Genomic DNA, 14,171 nt, shown 5'->3' with positions numbered 1-14,171 from the left:
ATTTTTTTAATTATTTTTGCCTACTTTTACAGCTCCATAGCTCGCTCGCTGAGCAACTCGGATCCATTTATGTCGTCACAAGCAACAAACACTGGTTGAAGACTTTCATCGTAAGGAACTGAGGAGTTATAAACGAAAAGTACCTACGTATTTTCCAAACACTGTTAATAAAATTCGACGATTGACCTCCTCGATGGTTTCCTTCTCTCATTACGACGCTCATTGCAGTACCCTCACACACCAGGTGGATGCGCCCAAAGCACTACTTGGCTGAAACGTACCCATAGGTACGTGACCCATTTAGAGGGAAGTGAAGTCTTCAAAATACCACGCTTGGTCACAGGGGCAGGGGAGAGGGCTTAGGTTTTCGACGTAGTCAATATCTTCTTAGTAATATTTTTTTCACTTGTACTAATAGTAGATACTTATAACACGTATTCTTGGCGCTATGCGGCAAGCGCCGTATTAATAAAGACAGATAATTATGAGCAGATTAACTTTTTTTTGTATTTATGTTTGCAAAAACTGATTTAGAAAGAACCAAATATAATAAATATATTATATCGATGTGGAAGTCTCAATTGACGTAAGGGACAAAAGCTACTTTTCAAGGAGAGCGAAAGAAGTTTTTGGTAATTTTTCAAACCCTCACAGCATTGTTAAGGTTTAACTTACAGGACGTTATAATTACGTAAAATCTTGAATTTTCTTGCTTTTCAACGTGAAACTATAGATATTTCGTAAAAAGCTTAATAAGAAAAAATAGCTGTCCCTTACGCCGCGTGACATACGGGTGTCATAGCCCCTTACACCCATAAACCGTAAATAAATAAATAATGTAGTAACGATTTTTGGTCTTATAGGACATTTTATATTTTATTTGGCTACATATTTGGACGTAAGTTCCTGTAGAAAAATTAAAAAAAATAGTGAATTAACTCAAAGAACCACTTTAATTATTTAAAATAACGCGCAAAAGCCATATTTTTTGCACGTCCCCTTAAAAAATATGTAATTTGTAACATTTTCTTTAAATGGACATTATAAGTTAAAAGTTAAATAAAACTCAAATAAATTTTATAACGTTTTAAACTTTCGTGATTCTCACTCATAGTCAAAATACCACCAACGGGACTTATCACGCTAACACACGAGTAATATTTACCTCGACGTTTCGGCAACATTGCAGTGGCCGTGGTCACGAGTGGACTGAAGTGTGGGGTGTCAAGTCTGCCTAGCAGCGCGAGTCCTTCGAACTACCCGCACTTGATCACTAATAGTACCCAGCACTCGTATCACGAACTACCCGCAATTGATGATTTTATTTGTCACCCATCACACCGACTCACAACACTCATCCCGACGTCGACACTTATTAATAACAGGATTCCACGAAGATGAAAGCTTATATCCATCGTTACGGTTGACATTTTTATGCTTTTTTTATTTCAACTGAAGTACCATTCTTGAGTAGATATGACGTTCCGTGGACAGAATTTTGGGATTGTGAAGCTCAATCCAGTGTTTGGTTCTGACTACAACAAATGCTCGGCTAGGCTGACTTTGTTTGTTTATAGCTGAGAGGTCAAGGAAGATATTGCAGCTGTTAAAAATCGCCAAGTAATAAGTTTTTATCCCGGAAATAGCATAGTTCCGGGGTTAGCGATAAACGAACTAATGATGTTGTTGATGACGATGATGATGAAATGATTTTCACTACACACACTGGCGTACTAACTCTGCTTGCTTGCAATATTGCTTACATGCTTGCCTGCTTGATTGCATGCTTGCTTGCATGTTTGATTGCATGCTTGCTTACACTATTCTTGCACAATTTGGGAGTATTCTTGCTTGATTTGTTGTTTGCATGCATGCTTGCCTTCTGGCTTCACGCTTGCTTGCATGCATGCTTGCACTATTTATGCTTCCTCTAACACACTGATTGCAGCTGTGAGGGAGTGGGACGCCAGCCCGCTTCATGAGCGCTGGAGGAGATACCATAGACCGGTCATCGGGATCGGGGTAACCCGCGATGTTCATCTAACCCAGGCCGATAAAATTGCATGTTTGTTGATTTGATTGACAAATTTACATGCTCACTTGCAAGCCTGCTTAGGTGGTTGCTTATACATGCTTGCTTGTTTGCTTGCTTGCATGCTTGCTTGCATGCTTTCTTGCAACGCTTGCTTGCGCTATTTCTTGCACATTTGGGAGTATGCTTGCTTGAGTAGTTGTTTCAATCACTACAAGTTCTAAAAACCATCTGTTTTGATGCCTCCTATGACCTAAACATTAACAAGGTATTTTAATGAACTAAAAGAAGCAAGCAAGGTATTTTACTTTAAGTGCCCCTTACACCCATAAAGTAACCTCAATTTTTAAAAATGTCTGTTTGTTACTGTCCCTTACGACTAACAATTTACTCTAGTTTTAGCTTTTCATGTCCCTTACGCCCATAAGAGTATTCCTTATTTTATAAAGTTGCTGTTGTTTAATGCCCCTTACGACGTACCAATTACACCTTTTTTTTTAATGTCTGTTTGCTACTGCCCCTTACGAGCGACAATTTACTCTAGCTCCTTGCTTTCATACCCCTTACGCCCATAAAGTATTTATTATTTATAAATTGCTGTTTTTTAATGTCCCTTACGACGTTCCGATTATACCATTTTAACCCTCACATACATAATTAATTATACAGGCCAATTATTATTATTGCATCATCATCTCGGCCTATATACGTCCCACTGCTGGGCACAGGCTTCTTTATTAGGATCTGTCAGGACAGCTTAAAATAAACAAAGTAGCTAAGAGAAATTTACCTCAACATCCTTGACTGAAATTCCATTACGGAAATGTTAGCTCGACGTCAAGCCATTAGGGATCCATCAACTTAATCTTCTTTTTTTGTTTGCTTTTGGCATCTTAAGTAAATAAAAAAATACGCGCGTTGACAAAGAACAAACGTAGGCAATCAAATACGTCCTCCGTGTTTGACGTGTCTGACACGACTGACCGATCTGCAATGCGCAAACGCTCGGCGCGTGGAAGGTAGGTAGACGCGTTAGTATTTTATGTTAGGTACAAGAATAGGTACAGGCGGTAAGGTTACGCCCAACAACTTCTGCTTTTTTAATCTTATTCGTTATAAAATGTTGGGGTGTAAAGGCAATGAACAATAATGACCCATACGCCTTTTTTATTATATTTGCTGGGGTTTTTTTTAACGACATAGTCGAGTCGTAAAGGACATATGAGACTGCCACAGCCCCTTACGACCCAAATATTAAAAAAATAATACATTTACGCCATTTTTCAGCTCAAATATTTTATATCATGTCCTTAAGCTATTTTATTTTAAAATATAAATGTTGATAACAGCAAAAGTAAGGGGCGTATCGTAACTTGAATACTAACAATCGACAGAGAAAAAAAACTAGTAATTTTCTTGTACTAAACACGTATTCTTGGCGCTATGCGGCAAGCGCCGTATTAAGCCAATTGAGAGATTCACCAATTATTTTATTAAATAAAAATAATTGATTACCATATAATGAATTACTATGTGAAAATTAGAGAGGACAGGAGGGGGTTTTGGCATATACTACGGATGGTCCCGAGAGGGTAGGGGGTAAAAATTTTGAAAAAGTGTCACGTAGAATGGGTATGTCGCCGTTCAACTCATCAATCCATGACGTATATCGATGGAAGCAGAAGTTGTAAGTTGATCCTAATATGATATGCGACGGTGTTCATACGTGTCGCAGGCACGGGCGTGCCTAATGAGGCGGCGGCTTTGTGCGTCGGATTAGCGGGGCTTGTTAGTCGACGACTGACGGAATGCTCGGTTGATTGTGGGATAAGTGTAGCTGTGTCGACTTGGGTTAGCCGGTTGGGTAACTTGGAGATTATAATAAAACTTGTTAATTGTTAAAAGCTTTAAGAGAGACAAGATGTAAACGTAATTTAACTTTGTTGTTGTACGGTCAAGGACTTTAATTCATGTATGGAACCTTTTCAGAGGAAAAGTCATTATGATTTTCCTTGTTAAATAATCCGATGTCACTATGACGTTTACTGTGAAATAGTTTCATGGTGGCTCATGAATCAAAGGTACAGTCAAGTGCAAAAAATTGTATCTGTTCGTACCACTTCAAATGTAACATATTTTACGGCCTTATCACGTCGGAATAGAGTCGGTCGGTGGTACATATTTTTGAAACGTCGGATAAGTTCATATTTTTACACATGACTGTACCAGAACGGTAGACTCAACCTAAAAGCCCAGTTTGCACTGCGAGCGGAGTGGACTCCATATGGTCAGGTGCATGCAGTGCCGGATTGGCCATAAGCATTAAGCATTTTTAGGGCATCACGTCTTGTGGGCACCATAAACTGCATCAAAAAAAATTAAAGATAACGCACATTAAAGATAAGCTGGTTACGGCTACTTATGGATGGGGGGGCTGGGGGTGCCACAAGTGCGGATTGCTCAAATATTCTTAATCCGGCACTGGCTGCATGAAAGTACATACAGCGAACCTCTATGAAGTTGATCGATGTACTAAGTTAAACTGAGTTATTACTGAGTCCGCTGCGTTCGCGGTGGATACCGCGCTTTATCCCTAGACACTGTTCGATAAAACAATTAAATATCAGTATCAAGATTTCCATACGAAACTCTTGCCACACCACCTCATGTCGTCAATAACATGTCAAAATAACCATTGTTTAGTCAAACTCCTGTCAATAAAACATTAGAAGCCATTGGCGCGTCCATCTACCTTGACAGGCACTTGATACGAACCATTCCAACAAAAAGGATGTTAACGTAATTAAATTATATCAAATAAGCTTGCACACCTTCAAACCAAGTTAAAGCTTTATTTCTTTAAAGATACGGCCATTTTGGATTGGTGAAGTCGTGTTAACAAACAAATCACTTCAAAGGGGGGTTACGATTATGATATTCGTTTGAAATGGGAACGGTCTTTGATAAAGACACAAACCATATCGCGCGGTTTATGAGCTCCTGGTAACGCGGGTGTAATAAAAGGTGATTTCTCACTGTTTATAAAGGAGATTTTCATTAAAACTAGATACCTAGATGCTAACTGAAACAGAGGAAAGTTCTTTCTAAATTCACTTTTACGTAAGTCTGAACGGTCCGACTAGTTTCGATCTTTTCAGAAGGTGTTTTTCAAGTGCGTTGGCGACGGAGCACCCCCCATACCGTTCCTGAATTGCAATCGTGAGCTGAATCGTTCAATTTCGTAGTTTTATAAATCATGTATTGTATACGGAGAACAATAACATTTTACCAATACTTCAGTTTTTTTGCTGATTGTAATTTTAAATAGCCTTTCAAATCGATTCGACTACTTGGAAGTAGAAAAATATATGTATACACCTCTTCAAATGTCATTGATAAAAAGCGACGGATTGTTTTGTCGATACATTACGTCAATTACATTTTCATTTACTTTTGTTTGTTGTTTCCTTTTTCGATTTTCGTGAAAGACACTATATTCTCGTCGACCGAAACAGCAAATTGCTGGCTTAATATTATTAAACAGACTCGCAAGCTCCTCCGTCACTCAGTTTACAATTGCTTACTTCCATGCCACGACAATAATCTACTATTACGTTACACATTAATCGTCCAGAAATAGGTCTTAACACCCAAAGCACTATACTCACAATCCACACGAGCCAGCACGTTCCAATCAAAAAGGTCTTTATGGTTTTACAATGCCCTGATCGACCATTAACTTTGCTCATTTTAAATAGTCGGGTTTAATTACGTAGCAGTATTTCTATTGTTTTGGTGATAGGAATTAAGTGTAGCAGGGCTTCGTAGGAGACAGTGTAGTGATGCTACTTTCGGCATTACGCGCGAGTGGCGACACGGCGAGCATTTTGGTGTATTCATATTTATATAAATTAACCAGTGAGTGAGATAACTACTACTAACTACCTTTGACCTCATCTATGTACATCAGGTGAGAGAAGTGTCAATCACGGGTCAGTTTTATGTAAAAAATTAAAAACCTTAAAATAATTAGTAAGTAGGTATAATTGAATAGGAATTTGTTGTATTTTAGTGTGTAGTAATAATTGTAATCTGATAATTTATAATTTTATAACTGACATTGTAAATGATTTCGTATTAACTGTAAATTCACTTTGTAATCTTTTTAAAAATAAACAAATATATGTGATTTTTTCCTTCTAACTAAAAGGGCTGGAAGGAATTAATTTTCGTATAAAGCTGAACGTCTAAAGAAACACATAGGCTTCTTTTTATCCCGTTATTCTCACGGGATAAAACTAAGACATAGTCTTTACACGAGGCTTTATTGTCGAACACACTCGAAATCACAATCAATTTTGCCACTTCTTTCAGTTACACTGTTTTATTAGGATGAGTCGGGAAAGAAAAAGAAAGAAAAAAAATGTAGGAAGACATGGTGAATAACGATTGCAAACTTCTGCGCGTTATGTGTTTATTGTCTTTATTCTGCTAATAGGAACTGTCATAAATGTCAATAATTATATTAAATTAACGATTTGTATAAAAAATACTTACACGTAATGGAAGCCATTGAGCCCATGGGTAAACGAAAGTACCGTTTAACTTACTTTAATACCCTGTCTAGACTTGGAAGTTATAGTTAAGACTACAAACGCAAACTGAAACTGCCTCTGTACTTAATGCGTACTTACCTAAGTACTATATCGACTATACGTAAATTGGGCCTCTGTTTTTAGGGTTCCGTAGTCAAAATGGTAAAAACTAAACCTGTTTAAGTAGTTAAGTGGTTTTCAAAAATACTATATACATTCAGGCGTTACTTTGAGGATATCCCAAATTAAACCATCTCGATGAATGGGGTCTACGATTGTACGTAACCACTGGGGAGGAAAAGTCCGAGAGTTGCTACCCCACGAACCGAAAGACAAAGCGTTTGCAGGGCTCCCAGTAGATGGACTGACGACGTCGTGAGAGTTGCGGGCAACTGCTAAACACAAATGGCGAGTTGTCCTTCATTGTTGCTTTCTAAGGGGGAGGGCTTTGTTCAGGAATGGACGTCTTCCAGCTGATGATGATGATTTATTGTATGGGCCATGTTGCCATAAATAAATGGTTTAAGGCTCCGTTCTCACCAGAGATGCGCGAGGATGTGTTGCGTGGAATGTGTTTTCCATGAAACAATGGAAATGCTTCATTTACCTCGCCTCGCTTCGCTCCGCTGTTTCCACCAGAGATGTGCTGTGCGAGGAAAGGTAGGTAAATGAAGCATTTCTATTAGTTCATGAAAAATACATTCCTCGCACATCTTTAGTGGAAGCGCATCGCTGGGTGCAAAGTAGTAGGTGCAATGGGGGAACCAGAGAGTACCTTTTTTATGACTGTCACTATTTACTAGTGAAGTTAACGTATTCGTGCATTATTAAGCAAAAATAAATAAATATGCGTCACGAAACCTGTTGCGTAGTTAACTGCAAGAACAATGGCAAAAACAGTGATCACAAATTCTATAAATTTGCACAAGAAAGATGTTTTGTGTGGCGTCGATTAACTGAGGTTTGACGAATTACACGAGCTTCAATGGTGTGGCTCATTACGAATTTATGATCTTCACATTTGGTTTCTTTTACATCTTGGACATCTTGAGCCAAAACTAATTGTTTTCCTTTTATTACTGTTTGTGGTTGGAAAGCGATATGTTGTATAGTGTGCAGCACGAAATCCAATTTTTATAATTAATTTGGCCATGTTTAACTGAAAATACACAAGAAGTCTGCATTACTAACGACCTACTACAGTCATAAATAATTCGTCTGCAATATATATGAAATGCGTTATTCGTTAAAGTTTATTTTTTTACATCTCGTGAAGACAGTCATGAGAAAGTCCGTGTCCTGAAATTGTGCCATTTTAGACGGGAAATAAAAAGGTCAACGTTATTATCTACAATATAGATTTACGCTATCGAATAAAATATATGTTAATTTCTATATTTCATTGAAATTATTTGTTTGGTTACTTACTCTTCGTAATGATAGCCAGCCATTTGATATTTCAAAGTCCGCCGTAATTGTAACCGATAGTTGGCGCTGTCATCCCGCACCCAGCGAATACCGGGTGTGGCCTGTAATATGAGCAAAAAATTTAAACATAGATCATACTCGTCAAACTGAACAACATTAGTTCAGTGAATTAAAAAAAAAAGTTTTTTTAATTTTAATTACACTTTCATGTTTATTCGAAGAAGCAATGTAAAGCAAAATGCTTAATGTTTGTAGCGTGACAGGCGGCGTCAGTTGTGTTCTAGGATGGCATACATTGATGGTAGTATTTAATTTGTATGAAAAAGGAAAATTCAAAGACTCCATTATTTTTAAAAGTCGCTGAACTAATGTTGTTCAGTTTAACGAGGACGATCTATGTTTTAATTTTTTGCTCGTATTACAGGCCACACCCGGTATATACGTAAAAGCTTTGCTAATGTTTATCAGCTACTTTTATCCGGCTAAAATGGAAAGTTCCCGCTGTACAAGCCGAAGTTGCTCGCAACTTCTTAATAAATTTACGACATTCCAAAAGCCATCTGCCAACTCCATCAATATTATACCTAGCATAAACAATTATACTACAGCCATTTTAGAAGTAAATTGATCCTAATTATGAGGAAACAGGCGTTAATAGGCCACCTAATAGCCATTTTTATGGCGCGAGCGCCGCCAAAGAGGTTTCCCTTGTATTTATTGACCTCCTTTTTTTGTTAAGTTTTAGAGTAAACAAGTAGATATACCGATGTTAATTGAGGCTTTCGAGTAATCCTTTGGGTAATGCCGTTTTATTGCTTTCATGGTATTTTACTTGCTTTATGAAATAGTCACTTGTTTCTTTTTTACTTCAAGACTAAGGCTTGGCAATTTAAAAGTCGTATCTATACTACATACACATTTTTGTGTACTTAATAATTATATTTCTGACTCTAATGGCAGTTGTAACAATATGTTAGGTTAACACGAGCTTAGCAAGTAAAGCTTCGTTTCACAATAAACGTCATAATGTCCTTGTCAGACATCCGATGTCGATATGACAATTTATGTAATAAAAAGGTTCTATAATGAGTCATGACATGACTCAGTTCAACAGTAGGTACATTGATATTATAGCTCCTTAGAATGCCGATACTAAAATAACCACAAAGGTTTTTTTTATAAAATCCAATGAAGAATGAAATATTCTGCATTTTTTTTTAGTATTGTATTGTATTTTTTTCTATATAACAAGCGAGCTACCTGCTACTAAAAGTTACGTCAAAATTGTTTTAGCCGTTCTGCAGATGTCCCAGAAAAATGAGCCGGTCAGACACAAAAATTCTCAAAATTAGACATTATTATTATTATTCACGTTATGATAGGCATAAGAGTACAACAGGCTGTTTGAATAAGTTCCGATCTAAGTAAATAGTATTTTAAATAATCGAAAAAAAAAATCGAAGAGTTACCTACTTAGAGAGCCTGAAAGGAAATCAAATAACGACTATTTCTGAAAAAAAAAACGCACAGAGAGCTAGTAATGTGAAATACAACTTTACCCACAAACCTAGCACACACGCGCAATCAAGACTGACCTAAGAAAATGATTCTGACAGATCGATTCACTCCTAACCGAGCTATGTCCAAAAGAATAGGCACTATTGCACCATAATTTATAGCGAAGCTCGAGCTATAGCGCTATAATAGCCTCCCAGACACCTCCGGTGGCGAGAGCGGGACGACGCGCTACGTGCGAGAGGGAACAGGGACCAGAAGCGCCGCTCCACGTCAAAATACGTGCTCCATTCGTTTTATTACCTTGCGGCTGCACGGGGGTGGGACAAGTCGATGAATATCGATATCGATGGTTGTATTGACCACAAAGTAGTATGTATGTTATTGTGACAGATATTTGTAATGCCGGCTTTGTTTAATCAAACAAATAAACAGAGACAGCATCAAAGATTTTAACATAGCGCGCTAATGTTTTTAGAGGTCTGAAATGTTTGAGAGTTTCTCCCTAGACTAGACATAGAACATTCGGTGTAAGAATAGATTGCTTAACCTACTGAAAAAGTTTTTTGTAAAATAATTTACAATAAAACGTTTTCACGATTTCGAATAATGTTAATTTGGTAACGCGTCAACTCTTTTAATTTCCTTTTATTTTCTCACTCACTCTCACAATGGTTTAAATAAGATTTTTGAAAGAAGTTTTGAATGTATGTAGGGCAGAAGTACCGTTTGTGGCCACTGTACCGTTTATGGCCATTTATTGTTTAAATATACGTTTGAAATAAATTTATAGTAATAAATCATTATAAACTTTATTCGTTTCAGTATAAGCTTTTGAAAACTCACTAAACATATTATTTTAATATTATAACGTTTTATGTATAACTGCAAATGTCAACTGGCCAAAAACGGGCTTAAGATGGCCAAAACCTGTACTACTGCCCTACTTACTTTTTAATTACTAACGAGGTAAATTTGGCCAGTATTTACTGTTAAATTATCACGAACTATGAACTTTAGATAACTAGTAGACACACCTAGGTAGGTACACAAAAAATTGTGGTCTGCATCATTCGACTCTATGTTTTATTCAAGCCCATATCGTATTTTTAGCTAATTTTGTATGAATCGGCTAAGCCCAGGGCCAGTACCGATACACCACACACATACGATACACTCTTATCTGGCTGAGTAAATTAAATCTTTCCCGAGTTTCCCACGCTGAACTAAGCAAGTAGTAACTAGTAATCTACGACCTTGTAGTCAGGTTAAAGTGTACACCGAAATTCAAACTTCTTGAGATATCGATAAACTTCGCCCACCGGTCCCCATAATTTTTATCGATACCCCAATCCGCCATGGTGGCAGCACTGGAGGCGGTGCCGCGGCAACATCAAAGGAGGCCACCTCTTTGAAGTGGCCGCCGGCGCGCGCCGCACAACGCCGTAAGCGACAAAACCATACGTCATCCTCCTGTCATTATAACGCCTTACAATTGGAATATTACACTCAGAATGTGGAATTACTTACGAGACAATATAAATTGACAAGGACGGTTTATACCGATTTGGTTTGAGTCAATTGGGTGAAATGGTTTGATGTGTTGAGTTGACTTTTGGTGGCGGTTACATAAGTAGCGCTTTTCATAAGCGACAAATTAATCGTCATTTTTATACTGACGCTTTGGTAACTGGTGTATTTAAAAAATAGGGAATCTCGTGGATGCCTTACACAAAAGATGTTAGAAAGAAGGTAATTATTTTACGTCTCAATTATTCTCGCTCAATTAATCGTTACCTTAATTCAGTATCATATTAATTAATGACAATAAAACTAATAACAGCGTTAAATCTGACAACTCTTAATTTGCTAACTATAATTTGGACTTATGTTCATTTTATACGTTTTTATAGGCTTCAAGTCAGTTAGATCCTTCTCAAACTGCGCTTTCGAACAATACGGTCAATTGTGAGGGAACAAAAAGCAAAATTACAGGTTTGCTTCGTCGAAGATAATTCGGGTAACCCTTTATGAGCTGGATCTTGATGTTTTGCAGCTGCTAAGGGTTGATGAGGTGGTTGAAATAATAATCGTTTTTTGGTTAAGCTAATTAGATGACATCAGTGCTAGCTTATCAAATGAGGCTTACGGCATTCTGTAACGCCCCTCTGGCCGTTTTTGGGGCCGGGATTTATAACGATAAGCTCAAATTAATACAGTCACATAGAGGGACTAATATTCATGACAAAAGCAATAATGCAAACGCTTAAACGTCTTTTAAATTTAGAAATATTAATATCAAAAATGTTAGTTACATGAATTAATCTTATTTCCCAGAAAAAGTCTTCAATAAGGCTTTAAGTAATTACATGTATTCTTATAACATAATATTAAGTTTAACATTATGCTGAGTGGGGTCCACTTTACTTATACTATTCGATTTTTTTTTCATCTAATGTATTTTTATGTGTATCGAATATGTGTAAATAAATGTTTCTCTCTCTCTCTCTCTATATCAAAATTTAGTACAAAAATAAAATATTGCGAATAAAATATCTAATGACTGAAATAGCACATCCAATTGACAGTTACTTATACTTACCTCCAGAAAACGTTTACGATCACAATAGATCTCCCATTAATCAACTATACCTTCTCAAAACGAACAATCAACATAAGCAACAGGACGCAACCGGCATTTTGTCGCTTACGCCAATTCCGCAAGGACGCCTTTGCCAAAACAAATTTGTGTCGCTTAAATAAATTACTTTAATATCCTAAACATCTGACCTGCCGTGTAATTAAATAACATTCACAGATAACCGTGCATAATGAACACATTTCCATCACTCACTTTTATCGCACGAAAAATCGTCTAATTCACACCCGATTTTGACAAACTCGTATTAATCAGGCATCCCTAATTATGTTTTTTTTCGCTCTGAGGTGTTTTGGGAACGACACAGTTTTGACAGAGGTAGAGTCAAGATTAATGATGCCTAATTACTGGCCGCTAGAGGGCGAGATCGCCGATCTAATGGAGCAACTGTTCGTCTGCTAAATATTGTCAAGGACTAAAGCTAAATGGTTTTACAAGGTTTAATCTGGCACGGGAGTGAGAGGTTTCAAGCCGCCGTGGTGGTTTGGGGGTTTGGCCAGCTGTTTATTAGGGCACGTATTTGAATATCGAAATTTAAAATATCTAAGGTTAAAATGTCGACGGTCAAAATATCGAAAATCAGAATGTCGAACGATCATAAGGTCGAAATTCAAAATGTCGAAAGTATAAATTATCGAACGGTACAATTATCGAATGCTAAAATTATAGTAGGGCTAGTTTGACTAAACACTCATATACATAGGTAACACTAATACGGGGGTCAGATGACGCTTACTTACCTACTGTTTTACTCTGTAAGCACCTAATGTTTCAATACTATGTAAGCAGCAATTTATATAACATTATTTTCTTAATAAACATTTATTATTATATTTATTTTTTTATACAAAAAATACCTCTTCAATTTGTTGCAAAAAGAAAATACGTGCAAAAAAGTATGCGTTCTTCCTCTTTTTAGAAAAAATAAACTTTGTATGAACTTTTTATGGTCTTCGTGTCATATGACTAAAAGTAAGTAGTACAGTCAAGTGCAAAAATAAGTATCTATTCGTAGCACTCTACAATAAGTTGCTACGGCCCTATTCCGCACATGCTGAGCCTAACCCTAAGCAAAACCTTTTGACTTTAGGGTCCTGACATTTATTTTTTAACAAACTTAGCGTTTATGACCTAGACGTGGTTGACCTGCTTTGTTATTTTGGATATTATTTCAAAATTCTTAGAATTCTTTATTCAATAAACAATTTATACTTTATAAAGTACATTCGGCCGTTATTCTTAGTCTTAACTTAATTAGTCCTTTATAAAGTACACGAGGACTTAGGAGAATATAGCTGAGCATGTATGTACCTTCTCATTAATATATGTATGTTGTTTTTTTATGAGCAATAAATGTTTTTTCTTTCTTTCTTCTTTCTTTCTTTCTTCTTATTGCGTCGGAATAAGAGTATGTGGTACTTAGTTTTGAAACTTTGAATAAGTTCATATTTTTACACTTGACTGTACATGTATATCGAATCTCTCTAACTTAAGCAGTAGGTTCTCAAAATAATTTAAACGCCCATTATTTTTTAAGATATTTATAAAGAATCCAGAACACGGCTTCTCAAATAATTAAGTATATATTTTATTCGCGGTTTCACGTTATATGCAGGCCGCTTTCAACCGAAACAACTGGAGGTCTATGGGGGAGGCATATTATGTCCAACAGTGGACTTCCTACAGCTGGTATGATCATGATGATGATATTGATGAGAATTTATTTGATCAAATAAAAAAACATGTTTTAGGCGCGGATATTTCCATAGTACCTATAAGCTGCTTTGTATAAGTTATGTTTGACCTATATGTTTATATGGGCCATTTTCACTCAATTAACAAATTACTCGTTTATAAAAAAGGTGCGACCAACATACTTAATTGTCACTTTAACTTCAGGGACGCTAATGACTCCGCTAAATACCAATTTAATTAACAAAAG

Source organism: Choristoneura fumiferana, chromosome 25, assembly GCF_025370935.1.
Source record: "Choristoneura fumiferana chromosome 25, NRCan_CFum_1, whole genome shotgun sequence".
Lineage (NCBI taxonomy): Eukaryota > Metazoa > Arthropoda > Insecta > Lepidoptera > Tortricidae > Choristoneura > Choristoneura fumiferana.
The sequence above is the reverse complement of the archived record's forward strand: the minus strand, read 5'-3'. Positions refer to the sequence as shown.